The 25223-nt window shown below is 46.9% G+C and overlaps 1 long non-coding RNA gene across 2 annotated transcripts; it reads right to left on the reverse strand.

Annotated features, from left to right (window-relative positions):
* Window positions 1–8440: 8440 nt before the first annotated feature.
* LOC134340159 (uncharacterized) lies at window positions 8441–24347 on the reverse strand. 2 transcript variants are annotated; one of them, XR_010016491.1, is made up of 4 exons: window positions 24176–24347; window positions 16443–16629; window positions 12477–12656; window positions 8441–8871 (listed from the first exon to the last, which is right to left on the reverse strand). It is a non-coding gene; the product is annotated as an uncharacterized LOC134340159 (long non-coding RNA). The 2 variants fall into 2 exon arrangements; XR_010016490.1 differs by lacking the exon at window positions 12477–12656 and having other exon boundaries at window positions 8456–8871.
* Between the last annotated feature and the right edge of the window lie 876 nt (window positions 24348–25223).

Genomic DNA, 25223 nt, shown 5'->3' on the forward strand with positions numbered 1-25223 from the left:
GAGCTGAAAAATGGTAGATTGAATTCAATGTAGACAAGTGTAAGGTGTTGCTCTTTGTTGAACAAAGGTTTCTGGGAATATGGTCCATGTTTCATTGAAAGTAGTGTCACAGTAGATCAGGTCATAAAGAAAACTTTTGGTACATTGGCTTTCGTTGATCAAAGTTTTCAGTACAAGGGTTGGGATATTACGTTGAAGTTATACAAGATGTTGGCAAGGCTTAGTTTGGAGTATTGTGTGCAGTTTTGGTCACCTACGACAAGAAAGATGAAAACAAGGTTGAAAGAGCAAAGAGAAAATTTACAAGGATGTCACCAGGTCTGGAGGACGTGAGTTATAAGGAAAGATTGAATTGGTTATAACTTTATTTCCCAGACTTTAGAAGAGTGAGGAGATATTTGATAGGGTATACGAAGTTATGAGGGGTATAGATGAGCGAAATGCAACCAGGCTTTTTCCACTGAGGTTGGGTGAGACTGCAACTGGAGGTCATGGCTTAAGGGTGAAAGGTAAAATGTTTAAGAGGAACACAAGGGGAAACATCTTTACTCAGAGGGCTGTGAGAGTGTGGAACAAGCTTCCAGAGCAAGCGGTGGATATGATTTTGATTTCAATGTTGAAGAGATGTTTGGACAGGTACATGGCTGTTAGGGGTGTAGAGGGCTATGGTCTGGGTGCAGGATGCTGGAATGAGGCAGTTTAAATGGTTTGGCACTGACTAGATGGGTCGCAGGGCCAGTTGTGCTCTGTGTTTTTCTCTGATTCTGTGACTCTATCCGCCTAGTCCCATCACCCTGCACTCTCATCCATGTACACATATAAATTTCTTTTTAATGTTGAAATCGACCCCACATCCACCTCTAACACTGTCTCTGAATAACACAGGCCAATTATTATTGGCTGTTGGTGTTTCACAGGGATTGGTATCGGGACCATTCCTTTTTACAGTATATGTCAACGATTTTGATGACAGAATTGATGGCTTGAATGTCAAGTTTAAAGATGAAACAAAGATAGGTGGAGGGGCAGGTAGTGCTGACGAACCAGGGAGTCTGCAGAAGGTCTTGGACAGATTGGGAGAACAGGCAAGGCAGTCGTAGATAGAATAAAGTGTAGGGAAGTGTATGATCAAGTACTTAGACTGAAGGAACAAAGGCATAGAATATTTTCTCAATGGGGAGAAAATTCAAAACTCAGGAGGTGGAAAAAGATGTGGGAGTCCTTGCACAGGATTCCCTAAATCCCTTGTGCAGGGATTCTACCACTGATCATTTCTTTTCCTCCCTACCCCTCTCCCACTTTCCATAGGGATCACTCCCTCCGTTATTCCCTTGTCCATTTGACCCTCCCCACTAACCTCCCTCCAGGCACTTAACCTGGCAAGCAGCTCAAGCTCTACAGCTACCTATACGCCTCCTCCCTCACCTCCATTCAGGGTCCCGAACAGTCCTTCCAAATGAGGCAACACTTCACCTGCAACTCTGCTGGGGTTGTCTGTTGTGTTCAGTTTTCCAAAATGCAGCCTCCTCTGCACTGTTGAGACCCCTCGTAAAATGGGGGACCCCTTCATCGAGCACCTACACATCATCCATCACAAGCGGGACTTCCTGGTGGTCAAACATTTCAATTCAGATTCCCATTCTGCCATGTCAATTCATGGACTCCTTTCATGCCCAAGATGAGGCCACCCTCAAGGAGTGGAGCAATAACTTATATTCCGTCTGGTTACTCTCCAACCTGATGGCATGAACATCGATTTCTCCTTCCGATGACCAAAACACCCTCCCCCTACCAATCCCATTCCTCTATTCCCCACTCTGACCTTTCACTTCTTCTCACCTGCCTATTACTTCCCCCAGGGTTCCCTCCTCCTTCCCTTTCTCCTATTGTCCACTCTCCTCTCCTATCAGATTCTTTCTTCTCCAGTCCTTGACCTTTCTCTCCCACCTGGCTTCACCTATCACCTCACCTTCCAACTGCCATCTTTCCCCTCCCACTACCTTTTTATTCAGGCATCTTACCCCCTTCCCTCTCAGTCCTGAAGAAGGGTCTCGGCCTGAAACATCAACACGGATGAGATCTCCTCCAAGAGGACCACAACCTTGTCGTGGTATGGAGGCATGCGTGCCTCACTGACTCAGAGAGCTCTGTTGTCAGGGGCCAGGACTTTATGCTTTGGTTCCTGGTAGGGTCACCCATGCCGTGTAGGTCAAAGAGCAGAGACCAGACTAAGACTGGTCCACAGGTCCTCCAGGTTCAGGGGTTCAGCTCAGGGCAAACAACTCTGGTAAAACAAAGTTGTTATGGAAACAGCAATGAAGAATCCTTCTACATTTGGTTGTGATCGTATTCCTGAATCTCCACCCAGGACTTGCATGACGACAGGAGTGAAAACTGAGGATCTACTGACATGATGAAGGAAGCCATGAACACCACCAGAAATGGAGGACCTTCGTTGCTACCCTAAACGTCACAGTGCAACAGGCAGTAAAGAAAATGAGATGCTCCCTGACCTGCTGAGTTCCTTCAGCAGTTTGTGTGTGTTGCTTCGGATTCTTTAAAGATTAATTTGCAGATTGAGTTGATTGTAAGGAAGGCAAAAACAATAAGTGCATTCATTGCAAGGGGATGAGAATATAAGAGCAAGGACGTGACATTGAAGCTTTATAAGGCATTGGTCAGACAACATCTGGACTATTGTGAGCAATTTTGGGCCCCTTATCGAAGAAAAGATGTGCTGGCATTGGATAGGTTCCAGAGAAGGTACACGAGAATGATTCCAGGAATAAAAGGGTTAACATATCGGAAGCATTTGATGGTTCTGGGCCTGTACTCACTGGAGTTTAGAACATGGGTCAATTGCAGTCGATTGATACGACTGGGCCAGGAACAGCCCTACACAACATGTGTGAGAGTTTTCCAGACAAGGAAAAAGATTTGCAAATGTTGAATGCAACGCTGAATAAGAAATTGGGGAACAAAATGTGGCCACTGGGGGGGAACCTGGGATATTAGCTCATGTGAACAAGCAGTAAATTTGATATGGAAAAAGAACTGTGGAAAGAAGTGGAAATTGTTGATAAAGGAATGGAAGGAAAAGGCAGATGTAAAGTGGAAGAGTACATTATTAGCAAGTTGGAGGAATAATGCATGTGACAAAGGCATAGAGGTATGTACAGGAGAAGGAACGTCAAAAAGTTGGGAGACGCTAAAGGCGGAGTGTGAATGGATGGATGGGGGCTGAAAAAGAGAGCAGGAAGAACAACGTAAGCAAACCAAGGCTGACCTAGATAGGAGAGAAGGGCAGGACAGTCAGTCTGGAGTTTGAACTAATACAGAAACAAGGGATCCCGAACCCATGTCTGGCATACCAACCCTGATTGAAGACAGTGACCCCGCCCCCCCCCCCCACCCCGGCATCTTACTAGGGGCCAAATGCACCCAAAACCCAATCCTCCTAGTATTCAGATACGGTGGCCGCTCGGGTAAAACAGCAGCAGCAGGGAAGGGGAGGCCTCTCTACCCTGAGATCCATAAAGGGAATACCGAGGATTGTTCCGAGATGGGGAGGGAAGAATCCAATAAAACCCCAGAGTTAATGGCTCCACCAAGACAATTGCCCACCCGAATGCTGCCCAGTCCACAAGCAGTGGAGGAGGGACAGCCCTCCGTGATTCCTGTGTATGCACCCTGGAAGCCTCAAGAAATGATAATGATCATGAATCAGGCCCCAGGGAGAAAAAAAACCAGCACAGTTCGCTCAGTATGTCAGCAGTACTATACACATGTATAAGGTGACCCTGCAAGATTTATTCCTGCATGATTCTCTCAGCTGATGAGGGGCAGAAATGGAAGGCAGAATTAAGAAACCACAATGAGAATGGACAGACAGACCAGATTATCCAAGCCTTGGAAAGGGCTCTCCAGCAACCTGTAAACATCACTAAAGTACTTGAATCCAAACCTAAGCCTGGGGAATCGGGACCAGACTATTGCGAGCTATTTGTGGCCTGCTACAGCACTTTCGCAGGAGACCAGGCCTTTGATAATGGGAATCCGTCACCCCAGTTTAATGCCTTACTGCTCCAATGCTTACCCACTAAGTCAGCCAACATGATTACAACAAATAATATGGATTGGCCTGACAATGACCGAAATCGAATGCAAGGAGCTTTGACATATTATCGGGACCCGGCTTCTGAATTCTGATCAACCCCGAAGGGAGACTGGCAAGACTTGCATGCGGGCCAACTCCCATACTGGAAGGTGGGACATCTGGTAAGACACCCTATTAATATTGACCGAACCCAGGATGTTGTACCCCATCTCTGGGCAATTTCGGACCATGAAGTCGGCCACACCAACTGCCCCACTGTCCGGATCACCGTGAAAGAAGGACAGACTCCCCCATCCATTCCACAATACCCCCTCAAACCCGAGGCAATACAAAGGGTACAGTTGTTAGTTGACTCCCTTTTGGCACAAGGAATCTTGATCCCTTGCACCTCTCCATGCAATACACCTATCTTCCCGGTACCTAAACCAGGAAGCAAGGACTGGCGCCTTGTCCAAGATTTGCACAAAATAACTGAGATTGTGGCTCCTCTCCATGCTCTGGTTCCGAACCTCGCAACGATCTTGAGTCACATACCAGCTACTGCCCTGGTATTTACTACATTGACCTACAGCACGCATTTTTCGCTGTCCCTTTGCACCCGGATTCTCAATATTTATTCGCATTTACCTATCAGGGGTATCAGTACACTTGGATGCGTCTACCCCAAGGATTTGTACATTCTCCCACACTCTTCTCACAGACACTCCAGAAGCAGTTACATGATCTCCAGTTGCCTGGCAACTTTACTACAGTCCAGGATGTGCATGATTTATTACTGGCAAGTGACACTTTGAAGAGTTGCGAAACTCCTACTAAACTTTTTGCATTCATTGGGACACATTATTCCACCCCACAAAGTAAAGCGATCACAGCCCGAGGTAAAATTCTTGGGCATCCTGATAAGTGCGGCAGAGCGGCGCCCCACAGAAGATTGGATAACACCCATTGTAAATACTCCCCCACCTACTATCCCGAGATGGATGTGGGTCTTCTTGGGGCTCCTGAATTTCTGTCGGCAATGGATTCCTCACATCGCCACTCACACCAAGCACCTGACCCCCCTTGCTTCATGAAACTCACCATCTACTTTCTCGCTTACAGACACACAGCTGGAAGCTTTCAATGAGCTAAAGGAGAGCCTCATTCGAGCACCGGCTCTTGGTCGTCCACTCTATGACTGACCATTCCAGCTCTACGTAACCGTAAAGGAAGAATGTGCTACTGCAGTGTTCAGACAGGAAGCGTCCAGTAGCCTATTACTCAAACAAGCTTGATCCCGTAGCTGGGGGAGTACCTTCATGCATACAAGTACTTCCAGCCATCTACGTTTTAGTAACAGCAGCATCCAACATAACATTGCACCAACCTGTAACAGTTTTTACCAATATTGGTCGATTATATACATAATTATACACACCTGGGAAAGGAGGGAATGGTTGGTAACCTGTACCCTGCACACCAGGTACGACTCCCTTGCCAGGTGGACTTTCCTCGTGTCTACAAGTTGATTTTATTGATTTGCCTGGAGTACATTGCTATAGATACTGCTTAGTTATTATTGATGCATGGTGCTTACTATGTATAAATATACGGCTGTAACCTGAGGGAGCGGGTCCACTTGACAACCCGTTTTAAACACTTCCCCAAGGTCACCCATCATCTGTTGCATTCCAACAATTAAAGACCTAGCCTGGTCAATCTCTCCCTGTAACTGAGGCCTTCTCATCCTGGCAGAATCCTTGTAAATCTCCTCCGCACTCTTCCCAGATTAACCATATCCTTCCTTTAAAAGGATGCCCAAAACTGTAGGAGGTTTCATTGGGAAAATTTATAATTTACTATTACAACAGGATAATTATCCTCTATTTAAGATTAAGCAAGATTGGGAAAGATGGTCTCTCAGGTGATGCTATGTCTTAGTTTGGAAAAAATCAGAAGTCGAACTTTTGATCCTCGATTTGACTTTGAGAAAAGGTAGGGCTCTTTTGCCTGCTACTATCATCTGATTGGAGTTAATTTACATGGTCCCCTTCTGATTCTTGGGTAAAGGGATTGATTTTTTTTTAAATGGAAGCTTGTATGGTGTATAGTTCCAGGTTTGTGCTCCAAATGGGTTTCTTTTTCTCATTTTTTTTGTTAGCAGCGTTTTTTTTTGTTTTAGTTAGCCGGGGTTCTTTTTTCCTTCTTCCTTTTTCCAAAAAAAAAGCTTTAACAGTTTGTTTTTTCTTATCATTATTATTGATATACTGTTTAGCTTGGTTAATAGTTTGACTTATGATACATATTGATATATTGACTTGATTATTTTAATGTATTTTTCTTGTCAATTTTCAATAATAATTAATAAAAAGATTTAAAAATGAAATGATATGAAATGCTTTCTTTCACCACCCTGTGTACCTGTGAAGCTGCTTTCAATGGACAATGCACTTGTACGCCTCGGTCCCTCAGTTCCACTGAACTCCCCAGTGCCCTGCTGTTCATAATATGTTCCATGTCACTTTGACACCCACCCCAGACATTGTTTCTTCTCCTTTCCACTGGGCAGAACATACAAAATCCTGAAAGCATGTCCTACAATGCTGAAGGACAGCTTCCACTGCACTGTTATAAGTCTATTAAATGGTTCCCTGATATGATAAAATGGATACTTCCCCTCACAGTCTACCTCATTATGATCTTGCGCCTTCTTGTCTACCTGTGCAGCACTTGGACACTTTATTCTGTATTCTGTTATTAGTTTATCTTCTTCTACCTCAATGTACCGTGCAACGATTTGATGTGTATGAACAGTATGCAGGACAAGGTTTTCATTATGCAGTATGCAGGACAAGGAGCCTACTGGGCCTGAACACCTCCCTCTGCAACTGGATCTGAGACTTCCTGACAGGGAGACATCAGTCAGTCCGGATTGGAAGCAGCATCTCCAACACCATCACACTGAGCACGGGGGCCCCCCAGGGCTGTGTGCTCAGTCCACTGCTGTTCACTCTGCTGACCCACGACTGTGCTGCAACACACAGCTCGAACCACATCGTCAAGTTTGCTGATGACGCGACCATGGTGGGTCTCATCAGCAAGAATGATGAGTCAGCATACAGAGAGGCGGTGCAGCGGCTAACGGACTGGTGCAGAGCCAACAACCTGTCTCTGAATGTGAACAAAAGAAAACAGATGGTTGTTGACTTCAGGAGGACACGGAACGACCACTCTCCGCTGAACATCCACGACTCCTCTGCAGAGATCGTTAAAAGCACCAAATTTCTTGGTGTTCACCTGGCGGAGAATCTCACCTGGTCTCTCAATACCAGCTCCATGGAAAAGAAAACCCAGCAGCGTCTCTACTTTCTGCAAAGGCTGAGGAAAGTCCACATTCTGCAGAGGTTGTATTGAGAGCATCCTGGGCAGCTGTATCACTGCCTGGTTCAGAAATTGCACCATCTCAGATCGCAAGACCCTGCAGCGTATAGTGAGGTCAGCTGAGAAGATCATCGGGATCTCTCTCCCCGCCATGAGACATTCACACCACACACTGCATCCATAAAGCAAACAGCATTATGAAGGACCCCACACACCCCTCATACTAACTCTTCTCCCTCCTGCCATCTGGCAAAAGGCACCGAAGCATTCAGGCTCTCACGACCAGACTATGTAACAGTTTCTTCCCCCAAGTCATCAGACTCCTCAATACCCAGAGCCTGGACTGACACCAACCTACTGCCCTCTACTGTGTCTACTGTCTTGTTTATTATTTATTGTAATGCCTGCACTGTTTTCTGCACTTTATGCAGTCCTGGGTAGGTCTGTAGTCAAGTGTAGTTTTTGTGTTGTTCTTACGTAGTTCAGTGTAGTTTTTGTATTGTTCATGTAGCACCATGGTCCTGAAAAACATTGTCTCGTTTTTACCGTGTACTGTACCAGCAGTTATGGTCGAAATGACAATAAAAAGTGACTTGACTTGACTTCATTGCACCTCGGTTTGTGGGACAATAGGAAATCAATTAACCAATGATTTTATACATCTCTACAAGATCCCTCATTGTTCTCCTCAACCCAAGGAAGATAGAGTCAACCTGTTCAAACTCCCTCCACAACGCAGTCCCAGCAACATCACTGGAAATCTCCTTTGCCCTCTTTCCAGTGTAAGGATATCATGGGGTTTTGCAGGGACCATTCACTTTGGACTCCCAGATCCACTCCCAACCACGACCCTCCCCCTCTATTACACACTTCCCCTGCAACTGCAACATCCTCATAAGTGAAATATTGAAAGTAGGAACTTGCATGTTCCTGTTGGAATAAAAGGCAAGGCTAACACACTTAGGGAACCTTGGTTTTCCAGTGATGTTGAGGCCTAGGTTTAGAGGAAGGAATTACTTATCAGGTGTAGGCAATATGAATCAAATGAGGTGTTGAAGGAGTGTAAGGTGTTTAAGGGCTTTACCTCAGGCCTGAGGTATCAGCAACCTCACGCTCAGCACTGATGCCAACAGACTCTCAGTTCTGATTCAAGATTCAAAGTACATTTATTATCAAAGTACGTACAAAATATGCAACCTTGAGATTTGTCTGCATTCGCTTTTACTTTTCTTCAGGGAAGCTGTCTTAGTCCCCTGCTATTCTCCTTATACGTGCTCCCCTTTGGAGACTTCATTAGAGAGCATAAACTTGATCTCCACAGTTATGTAGATGACACACAATTGTACATCTCAGATGAGCCTGATGCACCTTATCTTCCCTGTCTTCTGGTATGGCTGCAATAAACAAATGGATGAGCAATAATTTCCTAACAATAAATGAAGATAAAACTGAAACACTTTTAGTTGGTCCCAAAGCCAAAACAGATATACTTCTTGATAAACTTGGGAACTTGGCTCCCCTTGTAAAATCAGAAGTAACAAGCCTGGGTGTTATCCTCAACTCAGATTTGAATTTTTAATCCCACATAAAGAAAGTAACCAAAGCAGCATTTCTACACTTTACAAATATTGCAAAGGTACGCCCATTTCTGTCATGTAATGAAGCTGAAAAACTAATTCATACCTTTATATCGAATAGACTGGATTACTGCATTGCAATTTTTAACTGGACTTCCAAAGCAATCTTTTGACAAACTACAACTCAGTCAGAACACCACTGCTGGACTTTTAACTGAAACCAGGATGAGAGAGCATATCACTTCTGCCCAACCTGCTCTGCATCAGCTTCCTGAATTTTTTTTAAGAATTGAACTGAATGTTCTCCAACCTGTTTTTAAATTTCTCAATGTTCTGGGAGCGGAGCACATCGCAGAATCACTTTCATTTTATAAATCTGCTCCAGCTCTTCAGTCTTCATCCAATAGTCTCTTAAATTTAAACAATCTCCCTCAAAAGAGAATTGGCAGGTCAGTTTTATTGAACAATGCTCCTAAACTGTCAAATTAAATCTTAAAAGTATGAGGGATGCAAACTCAGCTGACACCAGCTCAAACCCTACTAACTTAGCAACACACACAAAATGCTGGTGGGATGCAGCAGGCCAGGCAGCATCGATAAGAAGAGGTACAGTCGACGTTTCGGGCCGAGACCCTTCATCAGGACGAACTGAAAGATACTGAGAGATTTGAAAGTGAGAGGGGGAGGGGGAGATTCGAAATGATAGAAGACAGGAGGGGGAGGGGGAATAAAAATAAATAAGGGATGGGGTAAGAAGGGGAGGAGGGGCATTTACAGAAATTAGAGAAATTAATGTTCATTCCATCAGGTTGGAGGCTACTCAGACAGAATATAAGGTGTTGTTCCTCCAACCTGAGTGTGGCTTCATCTTGACATTAGAGGAGGCCATAGATTGTCATATCAGAATGGGAATGGGACATGAAATTAAAATGGGTGGCCACTGGGAGATCCTGCTTTCTCTGGCAGACAGAGCGTAGGTGTTCAGCGAAACGGTCTCCCAGTCTGTGTCGGGTCTCACCAATATATAGAAGGCCACACCGGCAGCACCGGACGCAGTATATCACCCCAGCCGACTTCACAGGTGAAATGTTGCCTCAGCTGGAAGGACTGTCTGGGGCCCTGAATGGTGGTGAGGGAGGAAGTGTAAGGGCAGGTGTAGCACTTGTTCCGCTTACAAGGATATGTGCCGGGAGGGAGATCGGTGGGAAGGGATGGGGAGGACGAATGGACAAGGGAGTCGCGTAGGTAGCGATCCCTGCGGAAAGCAGAAAGTGGTGGGGGGGGGGAGGGAAAGATGTGCTTAGTGGTGGGATCCCGTTGGAGGTGGCGAAGGTTATGGAGAATTATATGTTGGGCCTGGAGGCTAGTGGGGTGGTAGGTGAGGACAAGGCGAACCATATCCCTAGTGGGGTGGTGAGAGTATGGGGTGGGAGCAGCTGTGCGTGAAATGGGAGAGATGCGTTTGAGAGCAGAGTTGGTGGTGGAGGAATCCTGCAATGAAAACCCTCATCCTGAGAGCAGATGCGGCAGAGACGGAGGAATTGCAAGAAGGGGATGGCATTTTTGCAAGAGACAGGGTGGGAAGAGGAATAGTCCAAGCAGCTGTGAGAGTCCGTAGGCTAAGAGTAGACATCAGTAGATAAGTTGTCTCCAGAGATTGAGACAGAAAGATCAAGAAAGGGGAGGGAGGTGTCAGAAGTGGACCAGGTAAATTTGAAGGCAGGGTGAAAGTTGGAGGCAAAGTTAATGAAGTCAACAAGCTCAGCATGCTTGCAGGAAGCAGCGCCTATTAATTTAGCCTTACTTTTAATTAACAGCTTTTTGTCTTTTAGTTTCATTTTCTACTATAAAGCATTTGGAACTACATTGTTTGTTTGAAAAGTGCTCTGCAATTCAATTTGGCCAGATCTGTAAATGATATTTATCATCCTTGAGCCAATGGTACCAGCTCATTTGGATGATCTGGGGTTTGGGGAGTAATGGAAGGGGAGGAAGCAGAGGGATCCCCATCTGAGCCATTCCCATCTGCCTGCATTTGGCCTGTAGCTCTCTAAACCCTTCCTATCCATCAACCTGTCTGAGTGTCTTTTAAATGTTGTTAGTGTATGTACCTGCCTCAAACAAATTCTCTGGCAGCTTGTTCCATATTTGGACTTCTTGCTCAGTTAATAATTTTTCCCTCGGGTCCCTATTAAATCTCTCTCTCTCACCTTAAACTCCTGCTCTCCGGTTCCTGATTCCCCAACCGTTGGGAAAAACCATCTGCATTCACTCTCTCTGTGACGCTCATGGTTTTATACACCTGTATAAGGTCACCCCTCATCCTCCAAGGCAAAAGTCCAAACCTGGCCAATCTCTGTCCATAACTCAGTCCCATGAGAGCCAGCAACAGTCTCGTAAATCTCCTCTGACTTGTTCCAGCTTAATGGCATCTTTGCGAGAGAAGAGCGACCAAAACTGAACACAATACTTCAGGTGCAGCTTCACTAATTTCTTCATCAATTAAACCATAAAACCAGAAAACATTAGGCTTCTCGGCTCATCAAGTCTGCTCTTGTCATTCCATCATGGCTGATTGACTATACCTCTCAACCCTATTCTCCTACCTTTTCACTGTAACCTGACAAACCCAAAACCCATCAACCTTGCCTTCTGTTAGAATGTTTTTCGGGTCAGCACATATGGCAAATAATTTCAGCAACTGACTTTCAGCCACCAGTCTTCAGATACTCATATGAACTGTGGATTAAATCTAAAATACAGCTCCTGGGTTCCTAAGAACTGTGAACCACAGTTATTTGGAAGACCAGACAATGCTGATTAAAATTCACTGACATGTCTGTGGTGCGGATGTAGAGCGAGAGGTGTAATTTGTGTGTAGTTCAAAGAAAGCATTGTGGATGCATTGTAAATATAGAATTTTCCTTTGATCTTTAGCGCAGAAAATGTCGTGTAGCATTGGGTCAGACAGACCACTGTCCTCTGAAAGGGTCTCCATCTGATGGCTGCTGTATCTCATTTTGTTGAATAGAGAGGCTGCTTAATATTTACCAGTACTTCTCTCCAGTGACTTTGTCCATGCCACATTTGGTGTCAGGAGTGGGATACCCTGTTCTGTCTGTCTTCTCGATCCGTCTCTTGGCATTCACCCAGGTACCTGCCTCTCTGAAGCTCTCATCTATCATCTCCTCATTTTCCCATATCAGCCGAAGGTCATCCAGTTGCAGCTCCAGTTCCCCAACACGGTCTCTAAGGAGGTGCAGCTGGATGAACTTTACACTGATGCAATTATAAAGTGCACTGGAGGTCTCACAGAACTCCCAAATCTGGCATGAAGAACACACCATTGACCCTGGATCCATTCTCACTACTCTGGCCAGGCCGAACAGACAAGGAATGAAAGCAACTCACCAGAAACTCACCTTAGCCTCCACCTCTTCTTGCCAAAGTCTCCAGCTCCCCACTCTAACCCTATCCACGCATACGTTGACCACTCAGCTGAAACCTCACTTCTTTTGGAAGACCTTTGTCAAGTACCTGATAAACCACGATATTTGTACAATCGTCATCTTGATCTTTTCTTGAAGGCTAAAGTCAATCACCTGCAAAGGGAAAAACCATGGAGTAGTGACAGAAAGGGGTACACCGGGACCATATTTCACATCAAAGAACCCAAGATTTTTGGCCCATTCATTTTCCATCCACCCAAAACAGAATCCACCTGTTATTGAGGAGAACAGCCACGGGTATTCTCTGTTCTGTCTGTCTTCTCGATCCGTCTCTTGGCAATCACCCAGGTACCTGCCTCTCTGAAGCTCTCATCTATCATCTCTTCATTCTCCCATATCAGCCGAAGGTCATCCAGTTGCAGAGAGGGTGTGGAGGAGGATGGACGGGCTAGTGTCACGTTTCATCCCCAGCAGCTGCCTAACAGAGGACTCTCTGATCTACGGGCTGTTCCCGGGGACGCACACGGAGACCAACATCCGGTGCTGCTGGCAGATCATCAACTCGGTGAAAGATGCTCTTTGGTCAGCCCGAAACTTGATGATCTACCAGCACATGGAGATGTCCGTGGCAGAATGCTGCCGACTGGCACATTCTCGGCTGCAGGAGTACGTGCTGAAATTTGGTGCAGCCACCGCAAGGGCCCGGTGGGGAAAGACCACAGTTTAGGGTTCTTCTCCCGCCGGAGTGGGAGGGGTCGAGTGGCGGGGAGTATACCCCTCAACAATGGTGTGGGAAGGTGAACCAATGGAGTGCCATGTGGGTGGCCAAAAGTATGGATATCTAGAGACCATAAGGGAAACGTATGTAAAGGATTCAGAGTCATCGAATGGTTTAATGTATATAATTTTATTTTTGAATAAAGTATATTTTGAAATCTAAAAAAATTGACAATATTCTTGCAGACCAGCTGACGAGGGGGGAGGGGGGTGTTCAAGTTCAACAGTGCGTGACAGGGAATGAGGAAAGGTGCAGCTGACTCATATCACCAAATCATATCGTTTCCTCACCACCCGATACCGGTCCGTGGCACAGTGGTTGGGGACCAGTGTTTTACAGGACTGGTAAGTGGTGGAATGCACTGCCAGGGGTGGTGGTTCAGACAGATTTTCAGCAGTATCCAAAGTGATATACCTGTTATTGAGGAGAACAGCCACGGGTATTCTCTGTTCTGTCTGTCTTCTCGATCCGTCTCTTGGCATTCACCCAGGTACCTGCCTCTCTGAAGCTCTCATCTATCATCTCTTCATTCTCCCATATCAGCCGAAGGTCATCCAGTTGCAGCTCCAGTTCCCCAACAGGGTTTCTAAGGAGGTGCAGCTGGATGAACTTTACACTGATGCAATTATAAAGTGCACTGGAGGTCTCACAGAACTCCCAAATCTGGCATGAAGAACACACCATTGACCCTGGATCCATTCTCACTACTCTGGCCAGGCCGAACAGACAAGGAATGAAAGCAACTCACCAGAAACTCACCTTAGCCTCCACCTCTTCTTGCCAAAGTCTCCAGCTCCCCACTCTAACCCTATCCACGCATACGATGACCACTCAGCTGAAACTTCACTTCTTTTGAAAGACCTTTGTCAAGTACCTGATAGACCACGATATTTGAAGACCACGGTTAAGTTTCTTCTTCTACTTCGAGTCATGTTTAATGCACTTCAATTCCCCTCCAAGATGAAAATCAAGTAATATCAAAAAGTCTATTGCTTTTCAGAAAGTCAGATCTGCACTTCCATGCATTACGGTGGCAGTATATCCGAGCCAACTTTCCACGTTAACTATGTCTGTCCTAAAGATCTCAATTTAGCAATTGATGTTTCCTTTGCACCTCATAGGAACTGCATTGAAACAATCTATGCGGCATTGTTTCTTGACAAGCGAACTCCCTACAAATGCCTGCATCATGCACAGTAATTCTGAACGAGGAATTATCCAACCGATTACGTCCAATACGTAAACGTGGAAGTATAACTTCTTCCCTCCTTTTATAACCATCTCCTAGTTGAGTTCCCCACATCTCCTAATTAGCATGTTTCTTTCTGCTTTTTTCTTAAAGATGTGCTGTGTGCCTCCAGGCTACTGCTGCACCCCTGCATGCTTCGTGGATCAGTATTGGTTGGCAGCCTGGAGATTGGGGGCCACTGCACCACCCAAACTCCGACGACTCAACCTAACACACCATCAACGGTGTACTGTGCAAGCCGTCTTCCCGATTCCCGTTAAGTGATACTACACTGTACATACATTATTTCTACTTTATATCAGCTGTGTATTTTTACGTGTTATTTGGTATGATTTGGCAGCTTCATAGTTTAAAGGTTACTGGAGAGAGTGTTTCTGCCAACAGTGCTTGCGTGAGATTTTCGCTATGCAGAACAGTGCCGGCAATGATTGTGGAAAAGTATTTCTACTTTATATAGGCTGTGTATTTACCATATCATTCCTGCTTTTACTGTATGTTACTGTTATTTTAGGTTTCAAGTGTTATTTGGAATGATTTGGTAAGTTATTTTTGGGTCTACGAACGCTCACAAAATTTTCCCATATAAATAAATGGTAATTGCTTCTTCGCTTTACAACATTCCGGCTTACGAACCGTTTCATAGGAACGTTCTACCTTCGGATGGCGGGGGAAACCTGTATTCTGCAAAAAGGTCGGTGCCTTAGGGATCTGTTCTGGGACCCCTACTCTTTGTGATTTTTATAAATTAACTGGATGAGGAGGTTGAGGGATGGGTCAGTAAATTTGCTGATGACACAAAGATTGGGGATGTTGTAAATAGTGTGGAGGGCTGTCAGAGGTTACAGGGGGATATTGATAGGATGCAAAACTGGGCTGAAAAGTGGCAGATGGAGTTCAACCCAGATAAGTGTGGGGTGGTTAATTTTGGTAGGTCAAATATGAGGCAGAATATAGTATGAATGGTAAGACTCTTGGCAGTGTGGACGATCAGAGTGATCTTGGGGTTGGAGTCCATAGGACACTTAAAGCTGCTGCACAGGTTGACTCTATGGTTAAGAAAACATATGGTGCATTGGCCTTCATCAATCATGGGGCTGCGTTTCGGAGCCGACAGGTAATGTTGCAGCTATATAGGACCCTGGTCAGACCTCACTTGGAGTACTGTGCACAGTTCTGGTTGGGGAGGAAGGATTGGAAAACAATAGAAAGGGTGCAGAGGAGGTTTACAAGGATGTTGCCTGGATTGGGGAGCATGCCTTATGAGAATAGGATGAGTGAACTCGGCCTTTTTTCCTTGGAGCAACGGAGGATGAGAGGTGACCTGATAGAGGTGTACAAGATAATGAGAGGCATTGACCATGTGGATAGTCAGAGGCTTTTTCCGAGGTCTGAAATGAGTAGCACGAAAGGGCACAGTTTTAAGGTGCTTGGAAGTAGATACAGAGGAGAGGCCAGGCGTAAGTTTTTTTACCCATAGAGTGGTGAATGCGTGGAATGGGCTGCCAGCAACAGTGATGGAGGCGGTTATGATAGGGTGTTTTAAGAGACTCCTGGACAGATACATGGAGCTCACAAAAATAGAGGGCTAAGGGTAACCCTGGGTAATTTCTAAGGTAAGGACATGCTCGGCACAGCTTTGTGAGCCAAAGGGTCTGTATCGTGCTGTAGATTTTCTCTGTCCGATGTTCTTAGATGGATGAGAGCATTTTCACAAGTCTAATGATTTACAGAAGTGTGCCACTGCAAAATGCCCTTTCACCAACCCAAATGCTGATGGGTCGACACAAACACACTAAACTTCCAATGCATGAAAACATGTTGACACCTACAGGAGCACACAAGGTCAAACTGGCTAAAGTGAAAGGGAAAGAAAAAGAGAAATGGTATCATGACAAGTCTACAAAAAGCCTACCAGTTCTTAAGCCTGGAGATCAAACTCGAATCCCAGTTCACAATTCTGGAACATGGTCCATGTCACGATACGTGCAAAAGGAAGTCACTCCACATTCCTATCAGATTCAGACAGAGCAAGGGACACCTCTGAGAAAGAACCGTATGGATCTACGTCCACAGGCTCCAACCCATGGCTGTGATGTCACCTGTCAGGACACAAAAGGGTCAGCATTTGTAAAAGATGAACATGTTGATCAGAGTTCTCAGAAAAACACAAATAGTAACACAGCAAATGCAAGCAATACTCCTGTGGAAACAACCAGCAGACCAAAAGGACCATTAAACCATCTCAGAGACTGACTGAAGGTTGTTGAGTGGATAAGAGACTGTAGTTGCTCATTACAATTGAAGTTGAAATGTTGAACAGCTGAAAATTCAGCAAAAAGAAAGAGAAAGAGACCAGTTACGGAATGTAGATATCTTTGTTGGAAAGGATTATTGTTCCTTGCAGGTTTATGAGGACAAAGTATTGTATTTGTTTGTCTTTCAAGGGTGAAAGGGAAAGATGTTTTATTATGTGTGCATAATAAAGAACTTCATTTCCCAGTGAGCAATACGAGGGTTTCACCCAGAACCTGAAGCTGTGATGGTGACCTGGTTGTGCACATTGGGGTTGAGCAGCAGTCCAGTACTAAAATGTTCCAATGTTTGCAGACGCCAAGTTTGTCTTTATTAAGAACAAAAATAACAATAACTTCGATTCTCCTGGATTCCAATTCTCATATTCTCTCTCTCTCTCAAACCCCCTCCCTCCCCCTGACCCCCGCTGTGTGAATAAAGACTTATATTTCCCAGTTTGAGCTCCTAATTAGCAGTTTTAGTTCAGTCACAACAGGAACCCTTTGGAGAGGGTGCAGAGGAGACTGACCAAGATTGGAGCCAATGTCTTACAAAGCCAAAGTTGAGCACGATACGGCTTTTCTCCTTGAGCAAATGGAATGAGAGGCGGCTTGATAGTGGAGTACAAGATGTTAAGAGACAAATGCAGAGTGAACAACCAGTGCCTATTTGCTAATATGAGACGTCATAATTTTAAGGAGATTGGACAAAAGTATAGGGAACATGTCACAGAAACATATTTTACAGCAGGGGTCCCCAACCTTTTTTGCACCGCGGACCTCCTGAATGTGGACTACAAGATCCTGTCCAAGGCTATCGCCAACAGGGTCAAGTCTGCTCTGGGACAGGTGATCCACCCAGACCAAACCTGTGCTGTACCAGGCAGGAAGATCTCAGACAGCCTCGCGCTGCTGAGGGACACCATCGCCTACGTGCAGGACAGGAGGGTGGATGCCTGCCTGGTCAGCTTGGACCAGGAGAAAGCCTTTGACAGGATATCGCACACGTACATGGCGGACGTGCTCTCCAAAATGGGATTTGGGGAGGGAATCCGGAATTGGATCAGACTGCTCTACACAGACATCCGTAGTGCAGTCCAGGTCAACGGGTGGGAAACAGACAGCTTCCCCATCAGGTCTGGAGTCAGGCAGGGCTGTCCCCTCTCCCCTGTCTTGTTTGTCTGCTGCATAGAACCCTTTGCGGAAGCCATTAGGAGGGATGAGGGCATAAGAGGGGTGACGCTGCCAGGCAGTGGAGGGACCCAAGTGAAAACCTCCCTGTACATGGACGACGTCACCGTCTTCTGCTCTGATCCGAGGTCAGTTCGCAGGTTGATTGGCACCTGCGAACAGTTCGAGCTAGCGTCGGGGGCCAGGGTCAACCGCACGAAGAGCGAAGCCATGCTCTTCGGCAACTGGCCCGACCGATCCAGCGTCCCCTTCAACATCAGGTCTGACCACGTGAAGGTGTTGGGGATATGGTTCGGAGGGGCGGAGGCGTGCAACAAGAACTGGCAGGAGCGGACTGCCAAGGTGAAACAGAAACTGGGACTGTGGGGAGGGCGCTCCCTGTCGATAACGGGCAAGAACCTGGTCATCAGGTGTGAGGTGCTCTCAGGGCTGCTGTACTTGGCGCAGGTCTGGCCCGTCCCCCGCTCCTACAGCTCGGAAATCACCCGGGCTGTCTTCAGATTCGTCTGGGGATCCAAGATGGAGCGGGTGGGACGGACCGCCATGCACAAGTCCCTGGACAACGGGGGCAAGAACGTCCCCAATGTCGCCCTCACCCTGATGGCCAGCTTCGTATGTGGCTGCATCAGGTTGTGTGTAGAGCCCAGGTATGTGGGCACCAAGTACCGCTACGTGCCCAGGTTCTACTTGTCGCCCTGGCTACGAAGGATGGGTCTGGCCCCACTCCCGCGCAACGCCCCAGTCAGCTGGTCGTTGCCGGCATACCTGTCCTACGTAGCAAAGTTCTTCCAGGAGAACGCCTTTGACCACAGGGCCATCAGGCAGTGGTCGGCACGTAGTGTCCTGCAGGCACTGCAGGAGAAGGACGTGATGGACACAGTGGGGTGGTTCCCGGAGCAGACTGTCCAGTTCATCTGGCAAAATGCCTCATCGCCAGATCTAACCAACAGGCACCAAGACCTCGCCTGGCTGGCGGTGAGAGGGGCCCTCCCAGTCAGAGCCCTCCTGTACGCCCGGAACGTCGTCTCCGCACCCCATTGCCCACGGGAGGACTGCAGTGAGGAGGAGTCTGTGACCCACCTCTTTGCACACTGCCAGTTCGCAAAGAGGGTGTGGAGGAGGATGGATGGGCTAGTGTCACGGTTTATCCCCAGCAGCTGCGTAACAGAGGACTCTCTGATCTACGGGCTGTTCCCGGGGACACACACGGAGACCAACGTCCGGTGCTGCTGGCAGATCATCAACTCGGTGAAAGATGCTATTTGGTCGGCCCGTAACTTGATGATCTACCAGCACATGGAGATGTCCGTGGGAGAATGCTGCCGACTGGCACATTCTCGACTGCAGGAGTACGTGCTGAGGGACGCACTGAAACTTGGTGCAGCCACCGCAAGGGCCCGGTGGGGAAGGACCACAGTATAGGTTTCTCCACCCGTGGGAGTGGGAGGGGTCGGAGGGCGGGGAGTATACCCCTCAACAATGAAATGATGTGGTATAAATACGGATATGTACTGTGTATAATGCAAACGTATGTAAAGGATGAAAAGTTATTGAATGGTTTATTGTATATATTTATTTTTGAATAAAGTATATTTTGAAATAAAAAAAAAAAAAATATTGACAATATCGTGTGTGGCTGCATCAGGTTGTGTACAGAACCCAGATATGTGGGCACCAAGTACCACTATGTGCCCAGGTTCTACCTGTCGCCCTGGCTACAAAGGATGGGTCTAGCCTCACTCCCGCACAATGCCCCAGTCAGCTGGTTGTTGCTGCCATACCTGTCCTTCATAGAAAAGTTCTTCCAGGTCAACGCCTTTGACCACAGGAACGCCTCATCGCCAGACCTCACCAACAGGCACTAGGGCCTCGCCTGGCTGGCGCTGAGAGGGGCTCTCCCCGTCAGATTCTTCATGTACACCTGGAACGTTGCCTCCACACCCCACTGCCCACAGGAGGACTGAAGTGAGGAGGAGTCTGTGACCCACCTCTTTGCACACTGTCAGTTCGCAGAGAGGGTGTGGAGGAGGATGGACGGGCTAGTGTCACGTTTCATCCCCAGCAGCTGCATAACAGAGGACCCTCTGATCTACGGGCTGTTCCCGGGGACGCACACGGAGACCAACATCCGGTGCTGCTGGCAGATCATCAACTCGGTGAAAGATGCTCTTTGGTCAGCCCGAAACTTGATGATCTACCAGCACATGGAGATGTCCGTGGCAGAAAGCTGCCGACTGGCACATTCTCGGCTGCAGGAGTACGTGCTGAAATTTGGTGCAGCCACCGCAAGGGCCCGGTGGGGAAAGACCACAGTTTAGGGTTCTTCTCCCGCCGGAGTGGGAGGGGTCGAGTGGCGGGGAGTATACCCCTCAACAATGGTGTGGGAAGGTGAACCAATGGAGTGCCATGTGGGTGGCCAAAAGTATGGATATCTAGAGACCATAAGGGAAACGTATGTAAAGGATTCAGAGTCATCGAATAGTTTAATGTATATAATTTTATTTTTGAATAAAGTAATTTTGAAATCTAAAAAAATTGACAATATTCTTGCAGACCAGCTGACGAGGGGGGAGGGGGGTGTTCAAGTTCAACAGTGCGTGACAGGGAATGAGGAAAGGTGCAGCTGACTCATATCACCAAATCATATCGTTTCCTCACCACCCGATACCGGTCCGTGGCACAGTGGTTGGGGACCAGTGTTTTACAGGACTGGTAAGTGGTGGAATGCACTGCCAGGGGTGGTGGTTCAGACAGATTTTCAGCAGTATCCAAAGTGATATACCTGTTATTGAGGAGAACAGCCACGGGCATTCTCTGTTCTGTCTGTCTTCTCGATCCGTCTCTTGGCATTCACCCAGGTACCTGCCTCTCTGAAGCTCTCATCTATCATCTCCTCATTCTCCCATATCAGCCGAAGGTCATCCAGTTGCAGCTCCAGTTCCCCAACACGGTCTCTAAGGAGGTGCAGCTGGATGAACTTTAAACTGATGCAATTATAAAGTGCACTGGAGGTCTCACAGAACTCCCAAATCTGGCGAACACACCACTGACCCTGGATCCATTCTCACTACTCTGGCCAGGCCTAACAGACAAGGAATGAAAGCAACTCACCAGAATCTCACCTTAGCCTCCACCTCTTCTTGCCAAAGCCTCTAGCTCCCCACTCTAACCCTATCCACGCATACGATGACCACTCAGCTGAAACCTCACTTCTTTTGAAAGACCTTTGTCAAGTATCTGATAAACCACGATATTTGAAGACCACTGAAAAGTTCCTTCTTCTACTTCGAGTCATGTTTAATGCACTTCAATTCCCCTCCAAGATAAAAATTAAGTAATATCAAAAAGTCTATCGCTTTTCAGAAAGTCAGATCTTCACTTCTATGCATTACGGTGGCAGTAATTCCTAACCAACTTTCCAGGTTAACTGTGTCTGTCCTAAAGATCTCAATTTAGCAATTGATGTTTCCTTTGCACCTCATAGGATCTGCATTGAAACAACCTATGCGGCATTGTTTCTTGACAAGTGCACTCCCTACAAATGCCTGCATCATGCACAGTAATTCTGAACGAGGAATTATCCAACCGATTACGTCCAATACGTAAACGTGGAAGTATAACTTCTTCACTCCTTTTATAACCATCTCCTAGTTGACCTCTCCCCATCCTCTGATTTTTATACCAATGCCATCTTTTTCCTTACCCCAACTTTGTTCCCACAGTGATCAAATGGAGTTTTCAATTAGAAACATAGAAACAACACAATCCAGACCCTTTGGCCCACAATGCTGAGCAGAACATGTACTTACTTTAGAAATTACACTGGGTAACCAATAGTCCTCTGTTTTTCTGAGCTCCATGTACCAATCCAGGAGTCTCTTCAAAGACACTATCGTATCCACCTCCACTACCATCGCCGGCAGCCCATTCCACGCACTCACCACTCTCTGCGTAAAGAACTTAACCGTGGCATCTCCCCTGTACCTACTCCGAAGCACCTTAAAACTGTGCCCTATCATGATAGCCATTTCAACCCTGGGAAAAAGCCTCTGACTATCCACATGATCAATGTCTCTCTTCATCTCGTACACCTCTATCAGGTCACCTCTCAGCCTCCGTGGAGAATTGGTTAGCAGACAGGAAGCAAAGAGTGGGAATAAACGGGACCTTTTCAGAATGGCAGGCGGTGACTAGTGGGGTACCACAAGGCTCAGTGCTGGGACCCCAGTTGTTTACAATATATATTAATGACTTGGATGAGGGAATTAAATGCAGCATCTCCAAGTTTGCGGATGACACGAAGCTGGGTGGCAGTGTTAGCAGTGGGGGGGATCTGATTGAAACGTATAAGATCCTAAAGGGATTGGACAGGCTAGATGCGGGAAGATTGTTCCCGATGTTGGGGAGGTCTAGAACGAGGGGTCACAGTTTGAGGATAGAGGGGAAGCCTTTTAGGACCGAGGTTAGGAAAAACTTCTTCACACAGAGAGTGGTGAATCTGTGGAATTCTCTGCCACAGCAAACTGTTGAGGCCAGTTCATTAGCTATGTTTAAAAGGAAGTTAGATATGGCCCTTGTGGCTACAGGGGTCAGGGGGTATGGAGGGAAGGCTGGGGCGGGGTTCTGAGTTGGATGATCAGCCATGATCATAATAAATGGCGGTGCAGGCTCGAAGGGCCGAATGGCCTACTCCTGCACCTATTTTCTATGTTTCTATGTTTCTATGTATCCGCCTCCACTACCATCACCAGCAGCCCATTCCATGCACACACCAATCTCTGAGTAAAGAACTTCCCCCTGGCATATCCTCTGTACCTACTTCCAAGCACCTTAAAACTGTGCCCTATCGTGATAGCCATTTCAGCCCTGGGAAAAAGCCTCTGACTATCCACACGAACAATGTCTCTCGTCATCTTGTACACCTCTATCAGGTCACCTCTCATCCTCTGTCACTCCAAGGAGAAAAGACCAAGTTCACTCAAACTATCCTGGTAAGGCATGCTCCCCAATCCAGGCAACATCCTTGTAAATCTCCTCTGCACCCTTGCTATAGTTTCCACATCCTTCCTGCAGTGAGGTGACCAGAACTGAGTACAGTGCTCCCAGCAGGGTCTGACCAGGGTCCTATATAGCTGCAACATTACCTCTCGACTTCGAAACTCAGTCCCACGGTTGATGAAGGCCAATGCATCATATGCCTTCTTAACCACAGATTCAACCTGCCCAGCAGCTTTGAGTGTCCTATGGACTTGGACCCCCTGATCCTCCACACTGCCAAGTGTCTTACTATTCATACTACACTCTGCCATCATATTTGACTTAGCAAAATGAACCACATCACACTTATCTGGGTTGAACTCCATTTACCACTTTTCAGCCCAGTTTTGCATTCTACCGATGTCCCCCTGTAACCTCTGACAGCCCTCCACACTATCCACAACACCACCAACTTTGGAGTAGTGACAGAAAGGGGTACACTGGGACCATATTTCACATCAAAGAACCCAAGATTTTCTGCCCATTCATTTTCCATCCACCCAAAACTGAAGACCTTGCCAATACAGTCCTCACAACATGACTGATGTTGGCAATATTTTAGAACCGACTTTATGTCCTCTTACATTAACCCAATAAACCATCGCTAACTGTAACCTGTGCAGATGTAAAATTTCCACTAGTAATGCTGAAATTGGGGATGATTTAATAGCACCAAAAAATAATCTCAATGATTGAATTTGAACTTCATCTAACGGGCTTTAAGACCACTGGTGAGGCTGACCCAGAAGCAATACATTCATAATCAAAGGCAGATTTGATTAAAGCAATATACATTTAAGTGACCTCCCACTCGTACCCTCATCAGCTCCAAATCAGCGACTTGAGCACATTAAAGACATTATTTACGCATCTGCAGATTGTTATTGACATGATCCTTCCAAATTATCCTTGTGTCCATCCACATACCGAGACACTTTATCACTGACTCGATACGAGATTTAACATGTAAATTGAGATCAATTGTGGGGGCAATGTTCCTTTCAGAACACAAAATAAACAGCCTAAGTTTTCGCAATGGAAAATTTCAGCCCCCAATCATGTCCCCATTTCACTACTTCATTAATAGCTGCTTGCATTTCCCTAACTATATAATTTATATTCCTACCTCTCTCCCACACTGCACCATCATCACCATTTCACGCTGTTCTTTCCGAAGGCCCTGCTCGTTTGTTTAAATCTCGCGCTCACTCTCGCGATATCTCAATCCCGCCGAAAGGCTCCTCTCGCGCCGGATGACCTCCACAGAAACTGCTGCTCGGCTGCCCCGGGTTCCCGTCCCCGTCCGTCGGCACCTTGTCGGCCCGCCGTGCCCGACAGCTCAACACTCCACCCCGGGCACCAGGTAGGGGCCTGATTCTGTTATTCGGCACACATTTTCTTTCATTGCAAAGCCACGCCCGCTCGATCTCGGGCCGCTCCCTCTCTGCGTGAAGGGGAAGCGGGGGCAGCGTTATCTGGGAGATAGCGGGGAGAGAGGACCAGGGAATGATCACTCCTGAGGTGAAAAGGGAGGAGGGATGGGGATGGGGCAGGTCGGAAGGAGAAGGGAGGGCTGAGGCTGGAGGGGGTAGGGTGAGAGACATGGGGGTGGGGAGGGAGGGAGCAGGGGTCACAGTGAGGATGGGATAGTTTGAGAGTGGGGGGAATTGGTTATGGGGAGGGAGGGTGCATGGGGGAGGTGGATTGGTGGTGAGGGGCTTGTTGAGGATGGGACAGGGTGGATGGATGGTGGTGCAGACTTGTCACAAGCCCACCAGTCCCTGGGACATTATTGTTTAATACAGAAGAACTCATTCCCTTCTCCCTGTCCTCTCTCCTTCCTCTAAAAACACATACAGAGTCACTCGGAATCAGAGGACACTTTGAAGGAGTCTTGAACTAAGCTGTGCCCGTGGACTTGGTCCAATCCTGGAACCTGACCCCTCACTCCTCGTTCCACATCAGACCTAAACAACCCCCCTCTTCCTTCTGAAGAACCAATCCCTCTTGACCTGGACCCATGGGACCCTCTGGACATTGTGGCCTTGGGCTGGCGCTCCCTCAGCAGCTTCCTCGATGCCTGCACTTCTCTGGTAAAGTAGAAGTTGGCCCAGCACTCTAGATCAGAGCGGGACATCCAGACCAACTGGCTGTCTGGGACTGGAGTGGAAGAA

This window comes from Mobula hypostoma, chromosome X1, assembly GCF_963921235.1.
Source record: "Mobula hypostoma chromosome X1, sMobHyp1.1, whole genome shotgun sequence".
Lineage (NCBI taxonomy): Eukaryota > Metazoa > Chordata > Chondrichthyes > Myliobatiformes > Myliobatidae > Mobula > Mobula hypostoma.